Source organism: Chrysochloris asiatica, unplaced genomic scaffold (assembly GCF_000296735.1).
Source record: "Chrysochloris asiatica unplaced genomic scaffold, ChrAsi1.0 scaffold00091, whole genome shotgun sequence".
In the NCBI taxonomy this organism is placed as follows: Eukaryota; Metazoa; Chordata; class Mammalia; order Afrosoricida; family Chrysochloridae; genus Chrysochloris; species Chrysochloris asiatica.
In genome coordinates this window covers 9,987,858-10,007,792 of record NW_006408609.1, presented here as the reverse complement: position 1 = coordinate 10,007,792, position 19,935 = coordinate 9,987,858, and positions in this window count along the sequence as shown.

Here is a 19,935-nt window from a genome sequence, read left to right as displayed (position 1 = left end):
GCATAGATGATTGAGTGCCTCCAGAGCCGCATTAATATGTAGAAAGAGTTCACTTTGTATTCCATCATTCCTGGGGCATTGTTCTGTATAAATTCCTTAAGTGCACCTTGGATTTCTTCCTTCAGTGCCATTGTCTCTTGATCGTATGCTACCACTTGAAATATTTGAACAGCCACCATTTCTTTTCAGTACAGTGACTGTGGATTTCTTCCATTTTCTTTTTGATACTTTTTGCATCATCAATATCTTGCCTATTGTTGCTGTTAAATGCTGTCTAGACAGCTCTGACTCATAATTACCCTGTATAGGGTTTCCAAGGAGTAGCTGGTGAGTTTGAACCCACAATCTAATGGTTCAAACAGACCTTGCAGTCCAGTGGTTTATACTTCAGCACTACACTAGGGGAGTGAGGTGGCTCCATATGATAAACACTGGACTTTGAACCTTAAGGTCGGTTCAGGATCGCAAGCTGGCCCATGAGAGAAAGAAGAGGCTTTCTGCTCCCACATAGATTCTGCCCATAGAATCCTTTTTATATGTAACTCAAGGCTTGACTTTTTTTCTCCAGTTCTTACAGCTTGATTAATGCTGAGGGTGTTCTTAGCTTTTGGTATCCTAACTCCAGATTTTTGCACTTTTCATTATAATACTTGACTTTTTCTTTTTGAAGTACCTTTTGTAAGTTTCTATTTAGCTTTTTGACCTAATTTCTTCAATTTCCTTTAATATCTCTATGCTGAAGAGCAACTTTTGGAATCTCTTTTGTTCTTTTCCTTCTTTCTTGTTTTCTTTATGACCTTTGCTTTCTTCCTGTATGACATTCTTGATGTCACCCCCAAACTCTTCTAGTCTTTGGTTATTAAATTTTTATCTTGAGGTGATCTTTAACTTTAGGTGGGACATGTTCAAGGTCTTATTTTGACATTTTCAGAGCTGTTTCAGTTTTCTTCAGTTTCAGCCTGAACTTGCAAGTAAGTAATTGATGGTCTGTTCCACAGTTTGCTCCTGACCTTGAACTTTTCCACCATCTTTTCCCACAGATATACTCAATCTGATTTCTCTGTATTCCATCTGGTCAGGTCCATGTGTATAGTTATATTTTATGTTTTCTAAAAGCAGTATTTCAAATGAATAAGTCACTGGATTTGTAAAATTCTATCAGGCAATTTCCAGCATTATTTCATTCACTAAAGCAATATTTTCCAACGCTTTATCCTTACTGTTTGTTTCCAACCTTTGCATTCCAATCACCAGTCATTATCAATACATCTTGATTGCATGTTTGATCAATGTTAAACTGAAGAAGTTGATAGAATTTTTCTCATAATGGCTTTAGAGGTTGATGTATGAATTTGAATAATAATGGTGTTTACTAGTTTTTCTTGTTGTTGTCAAGTGCCATCGAGTCGATTCCGACCCATAGCGACCCTGTACAGGGTTTCCAAGGAGAAGCTGGTGAGCTTGAACCACCAACCTTGCAGTTCAAACGGCTTTGCAGTCTGGCGCATTAACCCACAGCACCACACCAGAATATTTTTCTATCACAGGTAGCATTGTACATCATGACAGATCTTGAAATGTTCTTTTTGATGATTAATGTGACACCGTTTCTCTTCAATTTGTCATTCACGGCATAGTAAACTGTCTGATTTTCTTATTCAAAATTGTCAATACCAGTCAATTTCAGCTCACTAATACCTAGAATAGGAGTCCTGGTGTGGCGTTGAGGGTTAATGCGCCAGACTGCAAATCCATTTGAACTGCAAGGTCAGCAATTCAAGCTCACCAACTTCTCCTCGGAAACCCTATACAGGGTCACTATGGGTCAGAATCGACTCGACGGCACTTAACAACAACAATGCCTAGAATATTGTTTTTTATGCATTCAATTTTAAAAACTTCCAATTTTCCTAGATTTATATTGCATACATTCCTTGGTCCAATTATCAATGAATGTTTACAGCTGTTTCTCCTCATTTTGAATTTTGCCAAATCAGCAAATGATGGTACAAAGCTTTACTCCATCGCTGTCATGACAGTCAACTCTACTTTGAGGAGGAAACTTTTCCCCAGTCATATTTTGAATGCTTTCAAAATATTGGGAGCTCATCTTCTGGCAGTATACCTAACGATATTCTTGTACAATTCATGTCTCAATATTCAATATTGTGATGCTATCTGACAGTGTTCCACAGCTATGTTAAAGGTTTTAAGTGGCTGACTATTCAGAAGTAGTCTGCCTCTCCTTATTCCTAGTTTGTCTTAGTCTGGAAGCTCAGCTGAAACCTGTCCACCCTGGATGACCCTGCTTGAATCTTAAATCCTGGCAGCATAACGTCTAGCATCACAGCAACGTACAAGTCACCACAGTATAGCAAACTGATAGATGTGTGGTGGAACCAATGGATTCTACAAAACTAAAATGAAGAACATGTGTTTTAATGATAAACTACATTAGAAACACAAATAGCAACTACTAAATATTTAGAAGTCAAGGGGTAAGAATGTCATCAGCAATAATGTATCACCTAGAAAAACAAAAGGACAGAAGCATACAGCTCAACCCAAATAAAAGTAAATTGGAAGTACTCCCATTCATAACTGGCTTCTTTATTTGAGCATTCTAGTGCAGTTTTGCCAGATCTTTTTCAGTCTTCCTCATCTAGGACTTCAGTGGAACAAATCCCTATCCTCTATCATAAGTAAGCAATGCATTAGCAACTCTCAAACTAAGAAGTCAAGGATTGTTTCTTGTTTTAAGAGTAAATTGACAGGAAAACATTCAGTGCCAGAAGAAACATATTCTTGAAGAAATTTTTCTCAAGAGTAAGATGCTAACTTTATTGCTTTCTTTGGTTACCTAGAAAAAAGGATGAGTTAGCCTACGAAAGGAACTTACTTCAGAGGCTGTGAGCATTATTGGAAAATTAGTTTCCTAAAAATGAAATAGTCATAACTTGACTTGATAAATGGTTGTGTACAGAAATAAAAAATGGCACAATTTCAGTCAAGTGCTATGATATACAGTAGTCAGGGAATGGCAGCCTACATTCCTGTTAGTAGGAAATGAACAATGATAATCATTTTTTAATTTGTTTTTATGAACAATCAAGTATTTGCGGGGTCACTCTTGATACTACCTTTATTTGATTTTAATTAAAAAAAAATTCTACCCATAGTGGTAAGGAAGAGAATGTTTGCACTGAGCGTGGGACAAAGCTTTATGCAACTTTTAATAAAGATAATTCAGAAATTGATTACATGCCTGTATTGTTATGAAGAGTTTTTTTTTTTTTTTTTTTTAAGAAGAACTAACTAAACATTTTTAAGTAAAAAAATGCAGAAATTTTAATTAGTAGAAGGTACTTTCTGCTATCTTCAGATCATGGAACTCAAATCACCTCACAAATTCTTCTCAACTAGTAATTTTCAGTATATTATAAACTTTGAGTCATTTGTAAATGCAATTATATTTTGGTAGAAGCAAAAATGGTACAAATATCCCCATCATCCTATTGCTGTTAGGCGTCAGTGAATCTAATGTATAGCTATCCTGTGTATAATAGATGAAACATTGCCTAACCTTGTCCCATCCTATGCTACATGATTATACTGACGAGTTTTCTAGAAGCGATATCAGGGTCCAGCACTCCTGGAAAAATGGCATTCTAACAGCCCAAATGTTGGTCATAATATTTATTCAGTTGATTTGTTGGTCAAGTTTACAGTTATAGTCAGGATAACTATTTTCTTTTTGCTGTTGCTATTGGGTGCTATATAGTTGATTCCAACACATAGAGAGATCCTATGTGAAAGAGTGGTGATTGGTGGTTATGTAATGTCGAGTCTGTTCTGACTCATAGCAACCCTGTACAGGGTTTCCGAGGCTGTAAAACTTCACAGGAGCAGAAAGCCTCATCTTTCTCCCACGGAACAGCTGGTAGTTTTGACCTGCTGACCTTGAGTTTCGCAGCCCAATTCGTAACCACTACGCTACCAGAGCTCCTTATGTGAAACAGTAGAACTGTCCTATTGTGTTTTATCAACAATAGTGTTTACAGAATAAGATCGTTAGGTGTTTCTTTGTCTTTTAAAGGTGTTGGGTGAGTTAAACCACCAGGACTTGAATCAGCAGCCAAGCATGTAGCCATTGTGCCATCAGACTCCTAGTGTCACCCATGCATTCTGTGCAATTAGTACACCGTTTCAGTGGAAAATAAACAGCTTTCCTTATTGTTTTTCTATTTGATTATTACTTGCATTTTCAGATACAATACCATTTTATCTGAAATTGTAGACCTAGAAATAAAAATTCTAAAATAGTTGATTCAGAATTAAAGACTGTCTTCATTTGTTATTACTCATACTTCTTGGACTTACTGTATAAGAATGGACAGATTTTTAACCCTGAGTCTCAAAACTTACTGTATAAGAATGTCTATAAGTTTATCTCTGAGACTCTGATCTAATTATTTTATAGTCATTTCAGTTTTTATACATGTATCTAATCTGAGATACTGAATTATATGAAGAGGGGTGTGCCATCAGGATTGGAGGAAGACTCATTAACAACTTGTGGTTTGCAAATGATACAATCTTGCTCTCTGAAAGTGAAGAGAATTCAAATACTTACTGTTGAAGATCAAGGACCACAACCTTCAGTATGTGCTGCACCTCCATGTAAAGAAAGCAAAAATCCTCACCACTGGACCAATAAATAACATCAAGATAAATGGAGAAAAGATTGAAGTTGTCAAAGACTTCATGTTGCTGGATCTATTACCAACTTTCATGGAGTCAGCAGTCAAGAAATCAAATACTGTATCACATTGTGCAAATCTGCTGTGCAAGACCTCTTTAAAGTGTTCATGAGTTTGAAGTTTAAAGTGTTCAGTTTAAAATGTTCAGTTTGAAAACTAAGGTGCATCTGACCCAAGCTATGGCATTTACAGTAGTTTGATATGTACATAAAATCTAGACAGTGAATAAGGAAAACCATAGAAGAATTGATAGATTTGAGTTATGGTGTTGGAGAAGAATATTAAAAGTACCATGGACTTCAAGAATAACAAAAAATCTATTTTGGAGGAAGTAAAGCCAGAATGCTCCTTAAAGTCAGGATGACAAGACTTCATTGCTCATATTTGGGATACATCATCAGGAGGAACTAGTCCCTGGAGAAGGACATCATGCTTGGTAAAGTGGAGGGTCAGTGAAAAAAAAGGAATAAGCCTAAGATGGATTGGCACAGTGACAGCAACAGTGGGCATAACAATGATTGTGAGAATGGTTCAGGGCTGGAAAGTGTTCCATTTTGTTGTATGTAAGTTCACTATTAGTCAGAACTGACTCAAAGACACCTGAAAACAACAACCTTATATGTATTTGAGCATAGTGGAGGCCTTAATATATTTGGGATGTCACACTAGTCTTTGAAAGTCTACATTATGAGGAGGCAGTGGCAGTTCCAATAATCATGTAGTAGCTTAAATACATTTCATAGTGTTTTGGAGGTAGCTTAAGGGAATCACAAATTTAATCAAATACAGGGCAAGTGGATTAGTTGGGGAATATACCCTAATAAGCACACAGACATAGTAAAAAGATTAGAATTAATTCAGTGCTTCTAGGAGCCATCTGTCAATCTAGATAATCTTGTTCAAAATGATAATTTTTAAGAACACACTGAAATCAAGAAGCAAAATTTAGTTTGTCCCATTTTCTACTTGGGAAGGTCATCTCTGTAAGGAGTCCTGTTGGTACAGTTGTTAAAGCACTTGGCTGTTAACAATAAGGTTGGTCTTTTAAACCCACTGGCCACTCTGCAGGAAAAATATATGGAACTCTGATTCCATAAATATAACAACAACCTTGGAGATCCTATGAGGAAGTTGCACTCTGTTCTGTAGGATTTCTATGTGCTAGAATTGACTGGAGGGCAATAGGTTTGGTTATTTTGGTTTTGATCATTCCTAAGATTTTAACTAGTGTGGCGCTGGAGGATAAGCACTGAACTGATACCCGCAAGGTTGGCTGTTCAAACCCACCAATCACTCTCAGAAACCTGAATCTGAACTGACTCCACAATACTTTACAACAAGCCTTTTAATACTTACAAGTAGCTAATAGACCCCCAATGAGATGGATTGGCCAATTGGCAGCATCAGTGGGCTCAAGTATGGCAACAATAGTTGTTGTTGGCCCAGGATTGAGCAGTGTCTCGTTTTGCTGTACATAGGGTCGCTGTGAGTTGGTACCGACTTGATGGCACCTAACAACCATGTTCAACATTATTTAAATCGACATTAAGACTGTGAATAGACTTCAAATACTAACATTTTATATATAATTAAACTCAATCCACTGCCAATAAGTTGATTCTGACTCATAGCAATCAAGGATATCGTTTCTGAGACTGTAAATCTTTGCAAAAGCAGAAAGCCTCATATTTCTCCTGGGGAGTGGCTGGTGGGTTTGAACTAGTGATTTTTCAGTGAACAGTCCAGCACTTATCTAACAGCACCATCAGAGATCCTTACATTTTACATATAGGAATTTTAAAAATGTACAATATCATAAAGAGTTCATATTAATTGTTGTTGTTAAGTGTTGTCGAGTCTGTTCTGACTCATAGTGACTTTATATAGGGTTTCCAAAGAGTAGCTGGTGAGTTTGAACCACCGACCTTGTGGTTCAAACTGATCTTGTGGTCCAGTGCTGTACCCCACAGGACTCCAAAGTGTCCATATAAAGAAAAGAAAATATTTTGTTTACATGTTGGCTAATGTCTACTTGGTAGGCCCTGATGGTGCAGAAGAAATATGAAGATTTCTGCTCTTGTAAAAATATACAGCCTCAGAACCCTATGGATCAGTTCTAATCTATGAGTTGGAATAACCTCGTGACAGTGGGTTTGGTTTCCGGTAGAAACTACAGTTCAAAATATACAAAATGAAACCAAGCTCGTAGCCACTGAGTCAATGCCGACTCACAATGACCCTATAGGACAGGGCAGAACTGCTCCTTTGGGTTTTCATGACTATAAAGCTACCCAGGAGCAGATAGTCTCACATTTCTCCTGAAGAGTGGCTGGTAGTTTTGGAATACAGACTTTGTGATGAGCAGCCAGATGCTTCTCCCACAGAGCCACCAGAATTTGTTAAAACATATTGCCGTTGCTTCTAAGTGTCGTTAAGTTAGTTCTGACTCACAGTGATCCAGTAGGGTTTCCAAGGAATGACTGGTGAGTTTGAGCTGCCGACCTTTTGGTTTAAACAGACATTTCAGTACTTTGCTTATCCTACAGTATCACACCAGAAGTCTGTTCAAATATATGTTGTTTTTGTTGTTGTTGAGTGCCGTTGAGTCTGTTCTGACCCACAGCGACCCTGTACAGGGTTTCCAAGGCTGTAAATCTTTCTGGGAGCAGAAAGCCTAATCTTTCTCCTGCGGAGCAGCTGGTAGTTTTGAACTGCTGACCTTAAGGTTCACAGCCCGATCCGTAATCACTGCAGTACCAGAGCTCCGGTTCAAATATGTAGAGATATTTAATTACCTCCCGTAACTTAAATAAATTCTTTCTTTAAATACTGAGTCCTTTGGATCTGAAAGGATTTTTGTTTTCTACCATTAACATGTGAAACTCAGAGAGTTGATACCATTATCAGCTGACATAAGCCAGAAACCAGTTGTGAGCACTTGCAGAAATGATGCTGAGATGTTCTCAGATGGAGAGAAGGACATTAAAGCAGGGTGTGAACCAGCACCTGACACAACCAGAAATTCAGGTGAATTAAAGAGTTAAAGGTAAAGAAAAAATAGCCATAGAAAAGGCCGTTTTCAGTCCCTGAACTCGAAGAGCTTTCTAACATATACACACAAATATATTACTGCCAAACATTTATTATTCAAAAAACTACACCAGGAAAACTATTGTCTTAGACTTCAGAGTTAATTTTAATAGTAATACTCTCAAGTCTTGAGATCTCAAAAATAACAATGTACAGATGGAGCACATTTCATTTTCACTAGTCCTTGACAGCGTGATTTAATCACTAGGAAACCGTTACAGGTCCAAAATAATCCTCTTCTATTAACAATCAGTGGTTAAAGAAACAGAACGAAGTATATGAGGTTCATTTACTACGTCTTACCATTTTCTCATTTATTACAAACACTTGGATCAGAGGTGGTCCTAAAAGCAGTGGCTACTCATTACTGGATCATTTCTCAAAGACCATTAAGACTGGGTAGTTAAACAAAAGGTGATTAATGGAGACATGGCTGCTGTCAGTTTATGGCGATATAAACACATAGCTTTCCTGAACATTTTTGCACATTTTTTTCATTGGGGTGTGTTCTAAAGGGTATGTGCATCTAGATGCCACATTATTCTGTGTAAATTGTGAGATAATTATCAAGGGTTGGCTTATTATCTGGTGAAGAGAAATTTTTTTTGGGTTTTCTGTTTTCTATAGCCTATTTCCAAACAATCCTTTTTTTTTTTTTTTTTTGTTAAAGAAACCAAGACAGTTAACAAAATATGTGTGTGCACTTTTTGAATCTCTATGTTAACCTAGCTCCAGCTTCTCCCAGCCTAGACTCCACAGAGATTGTTGCCCTAGCAACAAACCAACATGTCAGTTGTCTCTACATGATTTAAATTGCATATTTTCTGCTTACCACCTATTGTTTATTACTCTGGTTAAGTCTGGTTAATTAACTGTGCTACTGTTTTTAAGGAACTAAATCTTGATCACTTTTTCCCCCTGCTGTTTTAGTGATCATGTTTACCTTACAGTAAAAGGAAACTATAATCAGAATGTTTTTTCATAAACAAGCACAAATTAGAATCTACGTTAGACCACAGTATCTTAGGTGGAGGTCTGCAGATAGTTTGCTCATAGTCTAAAAGTTTCCCAAAGATATTTATATCTTCATTTTGTAGATAAAATTAATAAGCACATTTTGCATCGTCTAGATGCCCACCTTAGAATTGAATACCCAGCCACATAAGCCCCCAAGTTTGTATTGGGGTGTGTACAATGTTGGGGCAAAACACAGAGAAGATTTCACAACATCTGGAATTCAGAAGACAAATAAATCAGTCTATCTGTACCACTTTCATATGGCAAATAGTTTCTTTATGCAGTTGTTTCTGATGTGAAGCTGTAACTAAGTAAAGTCTTTAGATAGAACAAATGGTTATTACTTTACTGATAATTTAAAGATTGGTAGTTTGACCCATCTAGTGATACCTCAAAAGAATAAGACTGGTAATCTGCTACTATTAAAATTGCTGTTACTATTTTTGTTAAGTGCTGTTGAGTTGGGTTCCAACTCATAGAAACCCTTTATAGTGTTTCCAAGGAGCGATGGTGGGTTTGAACTGCCAAGCTTGAGATTAGCATTCCAGTGCTTATCTAATAGTGACAATGCAGCTAAGAATAACTTGTAGCAAGCTTCTACCCTGCAACACATGAGGTGACTTGAGTTAAAATCAACTCAGTAGCAAATAACAATAACAATAATAACTGAGCACTATATATAAATGAGGAATTTGCTTTTAATTTTAGCAATCAGGATAAGCAGTGGACTTCTAACTACAAGTTTGGTGGTTCAAATTCACCAGTCACTTCTCAGAAACCTCATACAGGATCGACTGACTCGATGGTAACAACAAAAAATATAAAAATATTTCAAATAATGTCAACAAAGTAAAAATGCTAACCTGGACTTTGAGTAAACTAAAGAGTTATTTCCATTTCTTGTGTATAACTTTAAGTTGACAAAACAACTTTACACATTTTTTATGTGTTGAATTGATACTTGAAGACTGATAACACATATAAGAACAAGTATTCTTAGTTCTTAAGTAAGAAACATATAAAATAAAGAAATAGACCAAATATAGAACTTCATCAAAGGCTATATCTTTTTACTACTACACCCAACATCATGTTTCAAATTTAATGATTAATTTGAATATTAAAATGTTATTGATTGTTTGCAAGTATTTGCAATTCTGTTTGGTGTTATAGCTGCAAAGATTTTATAAATATAAGGTATTCTTAGTTTTGCTTGTATTATATCTAAAGGATACAATAATAATAATTTTTTTTCTTTAAATTATTATTCAAAAATTTAAAAAATGCTAATAAATACATTTTCTCTCTTTCAATTTAAAGAGTACTAATAAATAGCACCTGAATTTAGAGATCATCTGAAGAACAGATGGTATGACATCAAGTACATCATACAGGAAAAAAGCAAAAAGTCATTAAGAAGACAAGAAAGAAGGAAAAGGTCAAAATGGATGTCAGAAGGGACACTGAAATTTGTTCTTCAGTGTAGAGATGCTAAAGCAAATGGAAAAAATGAGGAGGTCCAAGAGCTGAACAGACAAATGCAAAGGTGAGCTTGAGAAGACAAAGTCAAATATTACAATAAAATGTTCAAAGATCTGGAGTCAGAAAACCAAAAGGGAGTAACACACCAGCATTTCTCAAGCTGGGGGAACTGCAGGAAAAATTCAAGTCTTGACTTTCGTTATTGAAGGATTCTCTGGGCAAATGATTGACTCATGCAGAAAGCATCAAAGAAGATGGAAGGAATACACAGAGTCACTGTACAAAAAGGAAATGGTTGATGTTAAACTGTTTCAAGGTGCATTGAAATAATTGGTGAAGAACAAGGCACCAGGAATTGATGGAATAAAAATTGAAATCTTTCACGAAAGTGAGGCGGCAGAGGAGTCACTCACTAATCTCTGTCAAGAAAATTGTAAGACAACTATCTGGACAATTGATTGGGAAAGATCCATATTTGTGCCCATTCCTAAGAGAGGTGACCCAAACGGAATGAGGAAATCATCAGACCATCTCTTTGATATCCCATGCGAGTAAAGTTTTACTACAGGTAGTACAGAAATGGCTGGAAGCATACATTGACAGAGAGCTTCCAGGGATTCAAACCGGATTCAGAAAAGACCGTGCAATGAGGGATATCATTGCTGATGTCTGATGGATCTTGGCTGAAAGCAGAGACTACCAGAAAGATATTTACCTGTGCTTTATTGACTACACAAAGATGTTTGATTTTGTGGATTATGACAAGCTATGGACAACATTGCAAAGTATGAGCATTCCAGAATACTCAATTGTGCTCATGAGGAATCTGTACATGAACCAAGAGGCAATTGTTAGAACAGAACATGGGAACACTGAATTGTTTAAAATTAAGAAAGGTGTTATATTCTTTAACTATACTTATTCAACCTGTGTGCTGAGCAAATAATCCAAGAAGCTGGGTTATATGAAGAAAACTGTGGCATCAGGATTGGAGGAAGACTCATTAACAACCTGCGATATGCCGATGATACAACCTTGCTTGCTGAAAGTGAAGAGGACTTAAAATACTTACTGATGAAGATCAAAGAGCACAGCCTTTGGTATGGATTGCATCTCATGTATAAAAAACAAAAATCCTCACCACTGGACCAATAAACAACATTCTTATCAACGGAGAAAAGATTGAAGTTGTCAAAGACTTCATTCTTCTTTGATCTACTATCAACACTCATGGAAGCAGCAGTCAAGAAATCAAATGAAATATTGCATTAGGCAAATAGGCTGAACAAGACCTTTTTAAAGTGTTAAAGAGCAAAGATGTCAGCTTGAGGATTCAGGTGCATCTGACCCAAGCCATGCTCTTCCTCCTAGGCCAGTGGTTCTTGATTTTATGCTAGCCCTTGAAATGATCGAAAACTGACCAATTTCTTATGGTACAATGGCTGTGCATTCCTTCCATCTTCTTTTGACATATCCAGAGTCTTTCAACATTATGCACATGTCGTTGTTGTTGTTTAAGTGCCAGCAAGTCAATTATGACTCATAGCAACCCTGGAGAAGGTTTCTGAGGAGCAGCTGGTGGTTTTGAACTGCTGACATTTTGATTTGCAGTCCAGTGCTTATCCTATAGCACCATACCAGGAGTGCCATAAATATTGTAAACTGGGGCTCAAGATTTTCTTCAGTTCTTGCAGCTTGGGAAATGATTCTCGTGTGCATTCTTTTTGGTTTTCTTATCCCAGGTCTTTGCACATTTCATAATAATAATTGACTTTGTCTTCTCAAAGTCTTTCTCTTCTCTTTGAAATTTTCTGCTCAGATCTTCTATGACCTCATTTCTTCTAGTTGCTTTAGTGTCTCAACGTTCAAGGGCAAATTTCACAGTCTCTTCTGACATCCACTTTTGGTTTTTGTTTCTTCTCCCCATTTTTAAATGACCTTATGCTTTCTTCATATATGATATTCTTGGTAGCATCTCACAACTCTCTGGTCTTCAGTCATTAGTGTTTAATGCATCAAATCTATTTTTTTCTTCAGATTACGGCATCCCAATCACTAGAAATTATCAAAGTATTTTGATTGCATATTTTATCAATTTCACACTGAAGAAGTTCTTAGAGTATTTCAGTTTCATCATTACTGGCTTTAGTGGTTTGTGAGAAAATTTGAATAATACTGGTATATACTACCTGGTCTTCCTTGTAGGCATATAGGTATTACCCTATCACAGACAACATTTTACTTCAAGAAAGATTTTGAAATTTTTGTTTTGTTTTGTTTTGATGATGCCATTCCTGGCTTAGTAAACCACATGAGATTGTCTTATTCAAAATGGCCGATGTCAGTCCATTTCAATTCACTAATGCCTAGGATATCAATATTTTTGTGTTCCATTTCATTTTTGGCAACTTTCAATTTTCTTAGATACATGCTTTGTACATTCCATGTTTGGATTATCAATGGATGTTTGCAGCTGTTTCTTCTCATGTTGAGTTTTGCTACATCAGTAATGAAGGTTCCAAATGTCATTAAGGTCAACTCTGTTTTGAGGAGGAAGCTCTTCCCTTCAGTTGAATGCCTTCCAAACTGAGGGGCTTGTCTTCCACCCTCTATCTGACAGGTACTAACATGGGTGAAGTTGTTGTTGTTAAGTGCCATCAAGTTGGTTCTTATTTTTAGCGACCCTATATGGGTTTCCAAGGAGTAGTTGGTTGGTTTGAATAGACAAACTTGCATTTAGCAATCCACACTGAGTGGAAGGCATAAGGAAGCAAATAAATAAATACAATAAAAAATGTAGAAGTTGTTGAATGAAAATCTAATTTGGTCTGTAAACTTTTCCCTACATCACCACCACCACAAAAAATATACCCTTGGAAACAAATGCAAACACCCTACTCTATTCAAGATCTAGTTACTAGTGTTACATGTTAATGTCTAGTGTTCGCCAGATAAAATACACAATTTTAAAATAAATATTTTATTTTGTGATTTCCTAGTACTACAACAGTAGATGATAGAAGCTAATGATTTTTTTTACCAGTTAAATGAAATTCCAATTTTCAAAAAAAACCTGCTAATTTTCATAACTGGTCTTTCACATATACCTATGTTTTGCATTGTAAAATGAATCCATGTCATTTTTTCATAGATGCATATTGGTCTCTTAAAAATTTTCTTATTATGAGCATGAATTCTCAACTGGATTTCTCTGCTGCATTGTTACGTTTTCAAAGTATATACCTTGCTAGGATGGTATAATATAATAATCAAATATTCCTCTGACAGCAATAATCATATACAACTACTAAATCCTAATCTTTTAGAGTTCAATGCCCTATAAAGTGTTTCCTCATATATACATTTTTACAACAGCATTTGAAAGAAGGTCAATCACTTGCAATTTACAGGTGAAAACTAGCAGTAAAAAGACTTATTCAAGATAATAGCATTAGTGAATACTTTAACTGAGGATACTTTGTTTTAGTGATGTCTCAAAAACATCACCTCTGTCCTTTATCTTATTGACCCAAAATTACTCTAGCAGCTCTTCCTCTCTTCTTCCTGTCTCCAGTTCCTCTCTGCATCCAGAACATCTTCAGATAACTATAACTATTTTCCTCCTACAGAAATCAATGTGATGTTCTCATTCCTCCTTTTGAAAAGAGCTTCTGCTAGCTTTAAATTGATACAGTGTGGTACACCATTTGGTTTTACCTATTCCTCTTCTGCCTCTTCTCACAACCACTTTCATCACAATCACTGAAAGTTGTATAGAACTGAAGGAAAATAGTCATATAACATCCCCCAAATGGTGAGTGATAGGAAATGGAAGCTATTGAAGCATAATGTTATAATCAAATTATTTGAATCGGTTTCATCCTATTTAAAGTCTTACAACATTTTTTGTTCTTATATAAAGTCTGATTTGCTTATTGAAAACACACTCATGGAGAGACTTGCTACAGTATGCCCCAGTAATTCTTCAGATATTTTAGTTGTGATATGCTTAGGCCAAGAACAGGACACGTTGTTTCTCCTTAAAACACCAGGTACTTTCACTATTCGACGCCTGCGATGTCCTTTCTTCCTTCTTTGCCCAACAAACTTCTCTTTAAATATGAGCTCAACACTAGTATGATGCTTGCTTTACTTCCTTATGCAGGGTTACTGCCTGTTGTTGTTAGGTGCCAATGAGTGGTTTCGATTCATTCCTATGCACAACAGTGCAAAACACTGCATGGTCCTACATCATCTTCGTAATTGTTATGCTTGAAACCCATTGCTGCTGCCACAAAACACTGCTCATCCAATGTCAACCTTACAATCGTTGCTGCAGTTGAGTTCATTGCTGTTGCCACTGTGCCAACCAATCTCATTAGTGGCCTTCCTCTTTTATGCTGACCCTCCACTTTAACAAGCCTTCTCCGGGGAATATTCTTTTCGAGGGAATGGTCCCTCGTGATAATGTCTGAAGTATGAGAGATTTCAATTTCACCATCCTTGCATCTAAGGAATATTCTGGTTGTATTTCTGCTTACATAAGATCAAGGAGTCCTGATGTGGCGCTCTGGGTTAATGGGCTAGACTGCAAAGCCATTTGAACTGCAAGGTTGGCGGTTCAAGCTTACCAAGTGCTCCTTGGAAATTCTATACAGGGTCGCTATGGGTCGGAATCACTCGATGGCACTTGACAACAGCAACAAGATCAACTATTCTTGGATTGGTTGTTTCCATTATTTTTCCAAATGTTGTTAGAAATAAATGAAGGAATCTAAAAATGGACAGTATTAATTATATAAAAATTTTGAGATTATCTGCTATGACAGTCTATCTTTGATATCCTCAGTTCAAAGACTGTAATCTGGACTTCTTGTGAATGGAAGTCTACCAAACCAGGAACATAATGATGCTCAGGTTCTCCTTTACACTCAAAATATTTTTCTTCCCAAAGACAGTAAAAGAAAGAGCTCTGATTATTCAAGAGAGTATAATAAGTTCACAAATAAATTCTCTTCCTCTGTGCCCTGTTCTTTCATCTGAACCAAATTGCTAGTGAACATAAGGGATTCGAATCAGTTTCGGATGCCAGAAGAAACATTTTTAATGTTGTTAAAGTGAAAGTGGAAAATTGGGGGAAGGAGACAGAGAATAGAAATCTAGCATTTCTTTAATTAAACACACCAGCAGAGTAAAGTTGAGGTTAACAGAAGTAGTATTAGAAATTAACTTTCTACCTAACATAGAACTTGTTGTTGTTGTTAACAAAGTACCATTGATTTGGTTCTGATCCATAGTGAACATGGAACTTAGAGAAAGTCAAATCAAGATACTTAGTTAGGGGATTGTTTAATACTGTGTGAATGTATACAAAAGTATCTCACAAAATTCTGCCCGCAAATAAAAATGACAATTTTCTTTCTTAATTTGGGGTCTCATGTATCTTTCCTTGTATATTTATATAAGGAAGTTGTCTAACTAGAGTACATTGTTGTTGTTGTTGTTGTTAAATGCTGAGGCTTAAATTTGCACACACAATGTAAGTTAAAATAGTCCCTTACTTGGTGTCTGATCCTTGCTACCACTCAGCATTCCCATTTTATATTGGTTTTCTTATCCTCAATTTCATGCAATAATTTTCAAGAAGAGCAGCTTATTGTTGATGCTTATAAGAAATGATCCCCAAGAGACAGCAGAAACTTGAATACAATGTAGAAATTGTAAAAAATAGGAATCATTCTTTAGAGAAATAATATTTCTGAAAAAAACTGGGAGACTGTATATATATATATGTATATGTGTGTGTGTGTGTGATTGGGAATTCACTGAAACCTTGGGACACAGCTCTTATTAAGGTCAAATTTACTGTATTGCTATTTTGTATTACACACAGGACTTCTCTGAATTTGGCTAATTTATAAAAGGTCTCTCTTTCATATAAAAGTGGAGGAATTCAGGACTTACAGCAGAAGAAAGAAAGAAGCTTTAAGACTGTAAGAATAAAGTCAAGCATAGCCTTGATTTTAATAATGATCCCTCCTGCAGAGTCTGTAATAAGCAGCACATGGCCAAGAAGCTACAATTTATTTTCAAAATGGCCCCCTGTAGGTGACCTATTATTCATTAATGTAAAAATGACTTCCTGTGAACAACAAAAATGCCTCCTTTGATTTAGAAAGTACCTGATTTCTGAAACTAGTGATTACATATATGCTTGATAACTGATGGATAACTTCCTAGTCAACTTCTTACAGAGATTGTGGGCCATGACCTGATCTAGGCTAAATATAGTCAGATGGTTCCTTATTCACATGGATCTTAACAGGGTCAACTGAAGGCTTAGCGGCTTAGAAAAGAACATGTTGAAAGTTCATTGATTGCTTCAACAAAAGGTTCTGGGAAAAATGGCTCTCTACATACTGCAAACCACAAAGTTGTCAGCTAAACCCACCAGCTCCTCCTCAGAAACCCTAAACAGGATTGCTATAAATTGGAATTGACTCAGTGGCACTTAACAACAATAGTACATTTTTTTGTGGATAATGTGAGATATGGGTTCAAAGTGATTTTGCATGTTGTTGTTGTTATCTAGTGCCCTAGAGTCAGTTCTGACTCAAACCCTGGATAAGGTTTCTAAGGAGTGGCTGGTGAGTTTAAATCACCATACAATTCAAACAGACTTGTGACCCAGTGCTTATCCTACAGTGCCACACCAAAAACATTATTAGCAACCTAATTATGAGAGCTAAAATCATTCAACTTTATACATATATATATATATTGTTGTTATTGTGTGCCGTGGAGTCGGTTCCGACTCATAGTGACCCTGCACAGGGTTTCCAAGGCTGTTAATCTTTACGGAAGCAGAACGCCTCCTCTTTCTCCTGCAGAGCAGCTGGTAGTTTCGAACTGCTGACTTTGCGTTTCACAGCCCGATTCTTAACCAATACACTACCAGACTTCTCTCTCTCTCTCTCTCTCTCTCTATCTATCTATCTATGGGGAAAGCTTGGGGACCTTGTTTTTGACAGTGGATTCCTAGATGTGACACTAAAAGCATGCACAATAAAATAAAATAGATAAATGAATGTCATCAAAATTAGAAAATTTTGTTCAACGAAGACCTATAGGAAAAAATGTGAAGAAACAACCTAAAGAATGAAAGAAAATATTTGGAAATCATATATATGATAAGGATTAAACATGGAGGATATACAAAGAACTCCTACAACACACTCAACAACAAAAAGGCAAATAATCGAGTAAGTGAACAAAAACTTGAAGAGACGTTTCCTCTAAGATATACAAATAGCCAATAAGCATATGAAAAGATCTTCAATCTCATTAGTAATAGGAATGCATACTTAATCTACAATGAGATACCGCAATGTGATATCATTCCCATTGCTGTTGTTGTTAAGTGCTGTCAAGTCAGTTCTGACTCATAGCGACTCTGTGTAGGTTTTCCAAGGAACGAATGGTAGGTTTGAACCATCGACCTTGTGGTTCAAACTGACCTTGTGGTCTAGTGCATTTCCTGGTTGGCTACAGCAGGATTCCATCATTTTCACTGGATGGCTATTATTAGAAAAACAGAAAATAACAAACAATGGCAAGAATGATAAGAAAGTAGAACACTTTCCCATTCAGTGCTGATGGGAATGAATAATGGTACAGCTGCTGTACACACAGTTCAGCAGTTTCTCAAAAAGTTCAACATTAAATCACTATGTTGTTGTTGTTAAGTGTTGTTGGTGACTCTATATGGTTTCTGAGGAGCGGCTGGTGGGTTTGAACCTCCAATCTTGTGGTTAGCAGTCTAGTCCTCATGCTACAGCACCACACAATTAGGATTCAGAAATTCCTCTCAAACCAAACAGAATTGAAAGCTGGGACTCAAATACTGGTATACAAATCACTGCAGCATTATTCCCAACTCAGTGGAGATTGTACCTTCCTCCATGCTCTCTGGATCTAGGCTACATTTGGGAATATTTTTGACATAGCTTTTGGAATGTTATTCCTGTTGTTAAGTGCTGTCGGGTCAGTTCCAAGGAGCCGCCGGTGGGTTTAAACTGCCAACCTTGTGATTCAACCCGACCTTGCAGTCTAGTGCTTATCCTGCAGTGCCACACCAGGATTACACTTTTGAAATGCCATATTGAGCATATTGTAGCCAAAAATTCTGTGGTTGGATTCAACCATAGAGTCCAACAACAAAAGTTTGCAAAAAAGTTAATAATCCTTGCCCACAGTATTCTCAGTAAGTCTTGCTTCTTTCTTATCCTATCATCTTAATATTAGGGAGCTAATGCTTGTTAACCTATGAGCATATTTTCATTTGACATGTTAAGTTATTTGATATTGCCAAGAAATGATGAAGTAAAAATACATTGGAAATATTTTTTTTTCCTTTATAAAGTCAATATTTTTATTTCAAGGGTTAAAGCAATAAGCTTATACTAGAATCTACGAATATATGTGACTTATAGGGAAAGATAAGTTAGAATGTTGACATGTAGATTCTTCCTGTTTTAAAGAGTCTGAGCTCAAAATGTGATGCAACTTATGTGCATTAATGCCTTGCAAACTCCCACAGAAGATTCCCATTATGCCTTGACAACAGCTTGTCATCCATTTGGCAGAAATTTTACCCTTTGAGAACAACCAAATTCCAAACTGTGGAGGTGTTTTTTAAAATGAGAACTTTGGTTCTATTCTTTCTTTTTCATATATATATATATATATATATATGAATTAAAAGAAATTAAGATTCTTAAAGTACAGGATTTAAAGAAGATAACTTTTATATCTTTATGTAACCTATATTTTTAAAGCTTAACAATCAGAGGATGCTGACTTGCTGTTAATTTCCAACAAGGAGATACCACCACACATGGAAATAAAACTGAAAAGAAAAGCTTTCATGGATCTGACAACATATTTCTTCTTTGGGAATGGCTTTGGAATTCCATGCTCTTTTGAGAGATTCTTAATTTTAAGTCTTTGATCACAAAAGTTTACTCAACTTTATTTCCCTTCAATTATTCTTATTTACTCACTTAAGAAACAAATAAATACGAATATGGCAGGATGACTTGGAATAAATTAAAATCCAGGGAGCTACATGAGCTTTTAACCAATTTTTCCTTATACACAAGGCACCAAGTTAGGTTAAAATGGTTATATCTGTAATTCTAATTTCTGAAATTACTATAAAGCTATTTTACGATTTTGATTAGTTAATTAATGCCTATGTTGCTGTTAGGTGCTTTCGAGTTGTTTCTGACTGACACCAACTTTAGGCGCAACAGCATGAAACACCGCCTGCTTCTGTACCTTCCTCACAATTGTTCTGCTTGAGCCCATTGCTGCTGTCACTGTGCTACTCCATCTTGTTGGATGTCTTCCTCTTTTTTGATGACCCTCCACTTAATACCTATCTACTAATGTAAATAATACCTATATTACTATAAACAACATTAAACAATAAACAACATTCTTATCAATGGAGAAAAGATTGAAGTTGTCAAGGACTTCATTCTTCTTGGATCAACTATCAACACTCGCGGAAGCAGCAGTCAAG